Raw genomic sequence first — 11,492 nt, 5'->3', positions numbered from 1 at the left:
TCTGCGGTTTTGCACTTGCCAAGCGTTGTGTCATGGTAAGAGTGGTGTTGTGAAATCATACTTCAATAGTATGTGAAAAAGTATTTCGCTGTTTAGTGTCCCTTCAACACCCAAACAAAAAAATCTAACAAGAATGATGTACAGTAGCTGCCAGCTCATTCACCTTGCCCAAAGAGAAATGAAAGTCAGTGTAGTTGTATTGTTAGGTGTATCACATCTCAATGCGTATAATCCTAGAAGGATGGAGGATAGGAAGCGGGACACAGAGGACAATTTATTGCAACCGACAACCTATATATGTACATATTAACTGCTTTTCTCAAACAAGCAAAAAATTATGCAGTCTCACAAGTCTTCAGCTCTGTGGTACCTTGTGAAGTAACGTTCATACGCCCAAGCAGTGCCCTATGAAAATGTCTTTAAACAATTTAACTGTTGTGCGCTTCGTTAAAGAAGGTTTGCAGTCAAGATAACTGGCTCATTAGCCACTCATTGCAACAGAAGAAATGACACGTCCAGTTTTTGTATTGGTACTTTCTTACCATTATTTACTAACTGAATTGGAACAACCAAACCAATTGCTAAACAAAGCACATCACCTTTTGAAGGCATCTGTTGGCAAACAAAAGAATGAACTATGGCCGTTGAATAGGCGCTGGTAAAAACAGAAGCGGGCACGCTTTCTTCAGCTGTAGGTTGATGGTGCTGTAGCCAGTCGCTGCTGAGCACAGGCCACGTGCTCGTGTTTTCCCGTTCATGAAGGACGACAGTGTATAGCCATGCTGACTATGACTGGTAACGTGGGAAGTGTGTCCTTACAAGCTCAAAGGCTACACATGGCTGAAGATTGCCCTCAATTCCACAACTCGTTTGATGGACATGCGAGTTTCACCATGGTGAATTGGAACTTGAAACAGTGCAAACTTATTTGGTATGCTGTGTTTCTTCTCTTTGCATAGGAATGCAAGCTGTCCAGGTTCTTAGTACTTCAAAGTAAGAAATGCACACTGGTCGAAGCACTACCTCCAACTTCATACTACTGTAAAATCCCAAGAAATCACCCCCTCGACGCTGAAAGATGATCTGGAAGGGGGCCCTTGTTTGGTCTCGGACACTAATTCAATATAGAAGTGCCTTTAAGAAAAATGCACACCTGTGTTTCTAATGAAATACTGTATTGAATACACACGCATTTACTGTTTTATAGACCCGAGGAGAATCCTTGTGTGAAATTTCAGGTGTTATGACAAGGCGGGAAAGATGTTCTTCAAATGTTCAGACAATTTGTCACAACTCAGAATGCAGCCTCGAGGGCATCACACTGTCAAAGCGTTAAAAAAAATTGTGCATATATAAGGACTCCGAGAACTTTGGTTCCAAAGAACTTCTGCTGAAGAATATTGTAGTGGAGAACAGGTTGAAAAATAATTGGGAAAGTGGAGGGGGGCTTGCTCAGTCATTGGCAGATATTCGATATCTCCTGTAAAGTAAAAAGGGGCACTTGCTCTGTATTTTACAGTGCCCCCTCGCCATTGAAGTTGGAATGGAGGCACTAGCATGTGCTTTTTTCATAGCATTTCCAGGGCTGCACAAGAAGCCTAATGAATCTGACTAACCGTACAACCAAGGAATACTTGCCACCAATTCAGCTGCTCTGTCTGCGAGTGTTCTCTTCACACTATTTTTACTGCGCTATACTTTACAGTAAAAATACACACCTGTTTTCATAGTTTAGTGTTTCAACCAATTTTGCTTAAATATCTACAGTCTGAACAAAGTGGACACTTATTACAGTTTCGTATGAGGGTTTATGCTTTGAATTGCAGTCCGAGTCATGCAGTGAAGTTCATACATGCGCAGCTTGCTCACCGCCACCTTAATGTGGGAGTGGAAAGATAGGCTGCTGCTTGAACTGTACAGGAAAATAAAGGAGGAGGTGGGGTAATTTGCCATGTCTGTTACAGGTAGGTGTACTTGCTGCCAAGGACTTCAAAGGAGGATAAGTGACAGCGGTGGAAATGAATCTGCACTCCAGCCAAGCGCACAACGAGCTAAGGCAGGAACATCATTGAAAAGAACCACAAGTTAAACATTTTAAAAGCTGCTAATAAAGCATTGTCATGGCTTCATCTTCCAAGATGTGGTCGTTTTCATAATTCCTTTATTTTTCCTGCATCAAAAACCTCAAGCTGAGCATTCTGTTGTTATTACTAGCGCATAAGTTTGCAGGTGCTTATTTTGCTGCAATCTTAAATAGGATATTTAGTAAAAGTGCTCCGCGACATTAATGTTTATCTACTCCCTTGTTTGGTTTTAAGATGCACTTTTTTCTAGATTTGCACTTGTCTCTAATTGCAGAGAATTCATATTGATCCTTGAGGTGTGTAGTAAATAAGAAACAACTTTTTCAGGCAATGTTACCTTATCATTTTTGATGATATGTGGAGTATAAACGTCCCAAAACCAGCATATGATTATGAGAGACCCAACTTTACCTTTTCTTGACAGTAACTTTTATTAAACATTTCTATTTGTCCTGAACATTATTTCTTTGACAGTATAGCTACATGACTGCTGTACAATTACGTATAATTAGTTTGCCTAGTGAAGATGAAGAAATTTTGTTGATTTGCAATAGGCATGTGTATGGGCCAACTTGAACACATAACCAATAGTTTCAAACATCCTCCCATGCAGTAAATGTTCCCTGGTGAAATTGTCTTCTGGTTTGAACAAATGTGAAAAAATAAAGGTCATGGCAATAGGAAAGGCCTTGAAAAATCACGCTGCTAAATAACCCTAGCGAAAATTCTGATAGAGGTCTGTATCAGTCTGATACAGTTTCCTATAAGTTGTACCAGTCTTGTACCAGACGGATACAAAGTCTTACCAGTTCTTATAGACATCCATATCAGTCTGATACAATTTCTTACCAGTGCTACCAGTCTCATATCAGACTGATACACAGTCTTACCAGTGCTACCAGCTTTTGAATAAGTTTGATTGGTAATTTCTATAGCATATATTAGTCTTTAGGTTTTAGTCTTTTGTTCATTTATCGGATCTTCAAGATGCATTACTGTCATTTTAACGGTACTTCTTTTTTTGAACACACTGCCCGCATATATGTCATTGGTTATTTCTGCATGTATATTAGTGTATCAGTATTTTCTATTGAACACTTGACGACTATTGTGTGAAATATTATGATAACTCAAAGAGTCCAACTGGCAGCTTTTGGATGCGTAGAATAAAATGTACAATGTTTCATGGTGGTGCATAATTGACAAACTGAGCTTTAAATATGCAAAGCAGCTTTCAGCCTGGATGAACGCTTTATTCTGTGTACAAATGGGATTGCAGGTGCCAGATAGCAACACAGTTAATGCTGACAATGATAGATGACCCCTAGAAATCTTAAGATACTAGTATCCAAAGTTAGATGACAGTATAAACATAACTTGAAACAATACAAACAAAACTTCTCATCACAGAGCAATATTAACATAATTTCTAAATTTTAATTTATAGGGCCAGTAAACATTCCAAGGGAGATAACTTAATAATCAGTCCACTACTGTGAAATGAGCTTGCTGATACAATAATTTTTCCAAGCGGCGTTGATTCGAAAGCCTCGATGGTGCTGCAGTTTCTCCCTTTCACAACACAAGCCAACCCCAGCTGTCTCTCCCACATAGTGCTTTGCCTTTAATGATGAGCCACTACATTAGTGTCATAATCCATACTGGACGAGATAATTTAAATAAACAATGAAATGCTTCTTTGAGTAATCATTAATTGACCTCATCATCAAAAGTTAATGCCTCGCATATCCACTGCCAGAAATATTTCAAAGCAAGTTGAGGGTTTTATTGCGCACTTCAACCGCTTTCTTTTTTTTTTCTCGTTGGTCCCAACAAGCTGCGCCAAAAACTACAGGGAGGAATGGACGTAAAGAAGTGCGATATGTAAGCACACATTATGAGCTAGAGCATGCTTGAAGAAACACCGTAGCTTTTTCGTGTTGCCATTCCCATGTGCGAGTGTGACTATGCAATGTTAGATTTTGGACAGTAGTGCCAGCATGTGGCAGCACACTGTGGCAAGAAGCACATTCGATTAAAACGCTGCTCTTGATTTATTTTGGCTATAGGCCAATAGCATGCTTTCAGTTGTTTTGCACCACATACAGGCATCCGAAAATTCGAAGTGAGCGCTGTCGTCTATATGAAAAAAGTCACTTGCAGCTGCAAGATTTGGCTGATATGTTGATAGCAGCATATGCTATTCACAGGTGTGTCTTTACACAAAGCCCAAGCGGTGGCACAGACCTGCTATATTACTTGCCTGTAATCCTCACAAGATTGATAAATCAAAAACCATGTACTAATTAGGGCTAAAGCGTTTGACTGATTGATTGATTGATTTGTGGTGTTTAACGTCCCAAAACCACCATATGATTATGAGAGACGCCGTAGTGGAGGGCTCCGGAAATTTTGACCACCTGGGGTTCTTTAACGTGCACCCAAATCTGAGCACACGGGCCTCGACATTTCCGCTTCCATCGGAAATGCAGCCGCCGCAGCCGGGATTTGAAGCGTTTGACTGCAAAACACACATGCCCACGTACACACAAGAAACTGCCAATCATGAGAAAAGTTCAGTTGTGAAGAGAACAACAATAGAAAGGATCGAGCCTACATTTAGTTGTCCTACCTTGCTAAACTCATATTAGACTGGCTATATATGTCACAAGTTTTAAACAAGTTTGGTACATCAGCAACGTAGCAAACACATCCAACTTTCATGTGCAAACACACTGGCCACAACCTTCAAGCACAACTTTTTTTCTCTGTTTCTGAGCAAATACCAATGTGAGATGGGTTCTTGAATAATTTTGATGTAAGCCTCACACACATGAGCACACACACAGAGCCTGGCAGTTTATTGACATGCACCAGTGTAAAATACATGCAATTGTTGCATTTAAAAAGTGTCGCTCATGCCAACATTGTCGCGAGCCGCATCTGCAGTCCGGTCAAAATCGCTGAGCGAGTTTTCTTCAAAGCCGTAAGGGTCGTCGGGATCAGGATTTTCATTGCTGTCACCATGCGCATCACTCAGACTTCACGTGTCGAAGGCCGCTACTCCAAAACATCAATTACCAGCTAAAGACTGAGGAATGCTCTTGCTGACTGTAGCTGGTTGGCCGACTGCGCCTCCACCGCTCCTTGTCCGAGGTACTACATATTGCGATCCAGGCTCCAAATAGCGTTTTTTTTTTCTTCTTTTTGATCGAGGCTGGGGTTGAGTTGAATCCATCTCTCGTCGAACTTGACACAAACTTCAAATAGCGCGCTTGATGGTATCCACGCAAGGTGAGGCTGCGGGACTGATAATAAGTGAACGGGTAAAGATCGATTACATCGACCAAGGCTTCACATTCACAACCTGCTTGCTGTGCCTTGAATGTTAAGCACGTGGCGCGGATTTCGCCGAAAACTATAACATGTGCCGCGAGATCACGGCGCGAGGTAGTGACTGTTCAGAACCCCTCGCGTGGTAAACGTGTATTGTACTGTGGTCGCCACGGAGGAAGGCGTTCGTCGCCATGGTGGTCGCTGACTGCCATTATGGCTAGATGATTGTAGCCATATTAATGTGATAGATAAATGGATGAATGAATTGATATGGCTGTACCCTTTAAGTTGGGCGGCGGCTAACTCCACCTAGCCTAACCAACGCGAATATGGCGACACAGCGCGTGACCTCTGAAATTGCCGCTGCGCGCCCGTCATTGCGCGTTTGCCATCTTGGAGGCTATGCATAGCGTCACCATTTTACAGTATTTGCATTCATTGTTTACATATTTTTTGTTGTGAGCTCTAAAAAACTACCCTCTAAGGTTGTAAAAACATGAAGTAAAGGTTTTGAAATTAAATATTTTTGTTTTCAAAAACTAATTTGCGTTGTGTTGAGGAAGAAGTCGTGGACTCGTGGTTGCATAAACTACTTGGGAGATCCAGCAATAGCACTGCCCTCGTCATCAATAGCAAGTTCGTGGCGGCCTTGGTGCGTGTGTAGTGCATGTGAACATTGTTGCATCTCTTAATTGCTCAGTATTGCGCCTGTACACTCGCAATTCTCCAAGATGTTTGGTTTCGCAATGATAATTAAAAATTTAATAGTCCCGGTAAGTGCATGTAAGTACACCAATCCGAAGTATACAGGCAATTTTGATCCTCACAAGTGGTACCGGGTGTTCTAGAAGGATAACACACACTGCGGCCACTATCACGCTCAAGTGATTAAACTTTACGGTAAGTACGCGCCTCTTGTATTCCCAATACGAAAACAAAGAGGAAGAAGCAGTCGTTCTGAAGTTATTTACTGGTCATATTTTCTTAGGCACCGAGGATGACGCAAGGAATGCAACAGAAAAACGACCATCTATTCCGCAGACCCGATTGCGACTCCTCCGATAGCTGCAGTTCAAATGAAGTGCACAATGAGTCGTTTAAAAAAGTAAGTTGCAATTGGTCACACTGCAGCTGATATGCTACCTGCAGCGTAATTATTACCGACAGCCAAGTTTGGCTATCGTTGACATTGCGGCTGATGTGGTACTGCTGCGTAATTATAATGGACAGCCAATTTCGCTCTGCACGTGGTGCCGTGTCACACATGAAGCACCAATGCTCTGATATACTCCCTGCCCCCTTAGCGAATATATCAGAGCATCGCTGCTCCACTACTGCGCGTGCGCCGGAACGTCGTATTGAAGGTGTTAGTAAAGTTGCAGTATGCTGAAGAGCTATTTTATTTTATTCTATCGTGGTATGAGCGCAGCTTAGTCACATTTTTTTGTACAATTGACTGGTTTAAAATTATTTTTGCTTGTGCGGATATACGCCCTGTTTGTGCTTGCGAACTAGCAGTGAAATTTGTGTTGGGTTGTCTGCAGTTGTAAGAAACACGACGTCAAGCTGCTGTTAAGCAGAAGACAAAACACGTCAGCAACCGTTTTAAGAAGCAGCAGGGAGGCCTGCTGTTTGCTAATGCTGAAAAAAAGAACAGAGAAAGAGCTTCTGAAAGAAGTGAATATATAAGCTCAGGGCTCAAAATACAAAAGCATTAGAAAGAATAAGCCTACTGGAGAATGCCCTTCGCAGCAAAAATTTCCAAACAGGTTTATCATTTCTTCATAAGCTGTTGTAACGCACTGCTGCTAGGGTTGTATGCAGCAGCAAGTTGCCCTATTCTTATAGCGTGCACTTTTGCTGAAAAACAGAATGCAATGTAAGCTCATGGGTGGCATAGATGCATGCATGTTTTTCTAATCACTTGAAAATGTGCTTTTACAACTTTCACAGTGTGGTGGATATTAAAAAAACACCACTTGGTCAAAATTTCTTGAGCCCTCCACTACGGCATCCCCTATAATCACACCATGGTTTTGAGACGTGACATGCAAGGTATCATTACACTTTAATTGCATACCTCAACTGCATGCTATGTTTATCATATATAATATTTGACCATGCACACCTAGGATGGTACCGTGACAATTAAGGGTGATCTATACTTTATTTCTGCACACTCTACTTTTTCATTGCAGCAAAGAACCTTGTCCTTTGCGGATGTTGCAGCCGCAAGCCTCGAAAACAGAAACGACTTGCACCTTTGCCACCACTATGTGCTGCCACGCTGTAACCGCCACAGCGACCACGGACAGCCCTGAAGTAGCCCAGTCAAGTGTGAGGGAGGCTGCACTGCTTATCAATTATGTGCCCACTGACAGAAAGGCATCATAAAACTCTAGTATGCTTTGTCTTGAAGATATATTGCTTTGCTTTAATGAGAAAATGTGCATTGACAAACTAATGTGTGCACATCATCTTTGACTTGTTTTGTAGGTGCATCGGAGCAAAGGAATTGCCGTTCCCAAGAGGTTGTACAATCACCCCATGGGCTTGAAAAGACAGACCCGTTTTGTTCGTGAGGCGGCCGTTACAATTTTTTATACAGCAGGCCAAGTCGGTAGCAGTGTTACTGGCGCAGCCTCCAATCGGTCTAAAGGGGAGGCGAAATCTCCCAAGGAGAAAGAAACATAAGCTGTGTTTTCAGGTAGGTGAAATTTCGCAATCTGACCAAAATTCATGGAAGTTAGTGGCTCCATTTTTGCACGTAATCAGCTGAGGTTTCACTGCCAACTTGTGTTATAATTACTTACTAAAGCTTCAAGTGTAGCTTTTGCCTACTGGAGCTGCGTACTTTAATGCAAGAATCCACAAACTAACTTTAAACAATATAAGAGAAGCAGACTGGTAGAACTACTTATTTTATTGTCATATTGACTCCTCTATTTAGAGTGCACATAATTGTCGCTTAATAAGTGCCTGTAACTTGCTTTGTTTTTGATCATGCAGATTTCTTCGACCTTTTTTTTGAAGCACACCGTTCTGATTGGAGAGGTTGAGCAAATGAAGAAACTCCTCAATAAAGCTTTGGGAAACAAAATTAATGACTTTATGAAATCAAAAGATTAACCAAGGATTGGCACATCAAATAAAATATTTTGTTTGATTTCTGTGTTCATATTTGTGTCCTGCTTGCTCTGATGTAGTGGTGCACCTGCCAGTTGGCTAAGCACCGATTCGCTTGTGGGCCTATCAGAGTATAATGCTACACTTATAGGCTGGCACACGAGTACTGGTACACTGATTGACTGGTACACTGATAGACTGGTACACTGATAGACTGGTACACTGATAGACTGATACACTCATAGACTGATACACTCATAGACTGATACACCTATAGACTGATACACTTATAGACTGATACAACTGTCAATAACCTGATAGCCTATCAGTTTTTCTATCAGAATTTTTGCTAGGGAATGCCATAAATTCTGTGACGAACCACACATTCACATGAAAGAAAATGGGGAGCAGAATTTTTCAAGCACTGTACATCTCTGCCGGTTTAGAGAATAATAATTAAAATTAAGTTTCATGTGGTTTCATGTCGCAAAACTAAAATCTGGTTATGACATGCACTGTTTCAAGTGAAAGCTCAATTATTTTGACCTCATAATCTCTCTGAGTGCATTAAACTAGGGCACTAGTACATATTACGACTATTATAATGTGACTCCTGAGATTCGGAATCAATCCTGTGATCTTGTGCACAACTGCACGCAGTGGCGGATCCAGAACAGGGCGCTAGAGGTGATCGCCCCCCCAAAGCCTGTCCTGTCAGTACCCTCTCCCCCCTCTCTTCAGTGCTTGTCGTCCACCTGTTATCACCAATTAGGACAAATGAGTGGGATTCCTTCAAGCACACATTAATAGTATTAATGTTATGTTATGATAGAGTTTTTGAGCTAGTAAAAAAACAAAAAGTAATGACCACGCCCCTCTCTCCGGTGTTACTTTCAGCAACCCCCCTCCCCCTAAAATGATTGGCTCCATCAACCCCTGACTGCCCGGCACCATTTCCCTTCACCTAAGGGTCAGAATAGAGGTACACATTTTCTTTCTTTTAATGCACTACTTTATATTTAAATAAAGACAGCTGCATTTACACTGATGATTTTTAAAGCTACATGTGTAGACCACAAAAGCATGTATATGCGACCGATAGTATAGCCTCCCGTACGAACAAACAGTATTGCTCATATGCTCTACAGCAGAATGCTGAATAACGTCACTGCCTTGAACAATAGCTTAAAAAGAAACCTCTTCGTGGTGAATGGGAGATGTGACATATTAATCTCTTTTGGCATCTAGCATGAAACACCATGCTAAGTCGGAGTGAAGTATGACAAAGACAGGCAATATTAATACGACTTTCGGGTTGTTCAAATGTCTATACTGAAATGCAGAGGCATAAAGAAGAGGATAAATATTGTGCTACTATTTGTACATGCAACAATGTGGAACCGCAATACTAATTATTTAAATTCAATTAGTTCTATCATCATGGAGATCACCAGCAATGCTTTTACTGAAGGATGTTACCCTCTTCATAAGATGCAATAAAACACCGCATTTGAATTATACAAGTTTTTTGTTTACTAAGTTGAGGCATTTGTTATTAGATCATTGTGATGTGCTTGACAATCTGTGAAAATGCATGGCAATTGAAACAACATCAGTTCAATCAGAGCAAAAATATTCTATTCATTACAATGAAGTTCAATATGTTGTGACACCATCCTGACACACTAAAGAAAATCCGAATAACTTGTGACAATCTTGATATCAGAAGTATTTGAATTTCTAGACGTTTAATATTCAGGTATTAGCAGTTTGTTATAAATGGATAGGAAAGAAGCTATATAAAGAGTAAAAATAGAGCTTAGTATAACATTGTTCGGAGGCCAGCAAAAGAGCTTAAGACCTAGGAAAACAGTTGACTATCCTTAGTGTTAGCAAAGGGGGTAAAACTCTATTGCCAAAAACAAGCAAAGGCTTTTTTATCACAATCAAGAGAAGCCTTGCCTTGGTTTTTCTGCTAAGAAAGCATTTTCTTTTTGACCACCAAAGCCTCCTCAGGGGGTGTTATAGCATCTAAAGATCATAAGTATTTTTACCTCCTCAACTAATTCTAACCAGACAAACTTCTTAGTTGAAATGTATGGCTGCAAGAAGTAAATCGAATTCTATTATTATGTTTTTAAGGGTCAGCATTGTAGGTTCCTTCTGCTCTGCTGTGCATGATCCTGCAAGCACAGAAACTTATGCAAGTACAAAAGATCTGTACATGGGGACAGACTCCCAATAGTGCTGTGATCAAGTGCTCCAAGCTTTTATTTAACTGCAAATAACTTGCTTAAAGTGCCGCTAACTGCAAATAACTTGCTTAAAGTGCCACAGCTGTTGTTTCGTATTTATTGACCACATATTTTAGACAAATACTCATACACTGTGCCATAATCAGTAGGCATGGAGTACCATTTCGGTTATATTTAAAAACTAACGGACCAGCTGTTGCCGATCGTCTGAGCATGTCTTCAGAACCAAAAGTTTACACAGACAAATGTTGCAACAATAGAATTTATTATGCATTAAATATGCCAAGCGGTGGTCTTTGTGTTGCAGTTGAAAATTGCAATATGGTAGTGCATGATCGAAGTGTCAAGGCCCACCACTGCCCTGGTCCTTTTATTAATGTATGATATCAATCAATCAATCAATAAATCATTTATTTTCCACTCCAGGAAGTAGAGGTGTCACAGAACGAGCGCTCAAAAAGATCGCGCCGCCAACTCCTCGCGACGAAACACCGGAGTGACGCCGCGAGGTCAACGATAAAAAAAGAAAAAAAAAAGAAAACAAACATGCAGACTCCCCGGGCGCGCGACTCTCTCCCTTGGAAGCGTGGGCTCGCCGATGAACCTCCTCACCCCACATCGGCGGCCGAGCAAGCACTCAAAATTTCTAGAAGGAAAGAGGCGTGGTAATGCCGGGTTGAGTCATCTGACG

At 41.1% G+C, this 11,492-nt stretch overlaps 1 long non-coding RNA gene across 2 annotated transcripts; it reads left to right on the top strand.

The window, feature by feature from the left end:
* Positions 1-5,578: 5,578 nt before the first annotated feature.
* LOC142814784 (uncharacterized) lies at positions 5,579-8,895 on the top strand. 2 transcript variants are annotated; one of them, XR_012895093.1, is made up of 5 exons: positions 5,579-6,320; positions 6,409-6,525; positions 7,619-7,821; positions 7,917-8,127; positions 8,430-8,895. It is a non-coding gene; the product is annotated as an uncharacterized LOC142814784 (long non-coding RNA). The 2 variants fall into 2 exon arrangements; XR_012895092.1 differs by having other exon boundaries at positions 7,619-8,127; positions 8,430-8,582.
* The last annotated feature ends 2,597 nt before the right edge of the window (positions 8,896-11,492 follow it).

The sequence above is a fragment of the Rhipicephalus microplus genome, chromosome 4 (assembly GCF_043290135.1).
Source record: "Rhipicephalus microplus isolate Deutch F79 chromosome 4, USDA_Rmic, whole genome shotgun sequence".
NCBI lineage: Eukaryota > Metazoa > Arthropoda > Arachnida > Ixodida > Ixodidae > Rhipicephalus > Rhipicephalus microplus.
The sequence above is the reverse complement of the archived record's forward strand: the minus strand, read 5'-3'. Positions and strand labels throughout refer to the sequence as shown.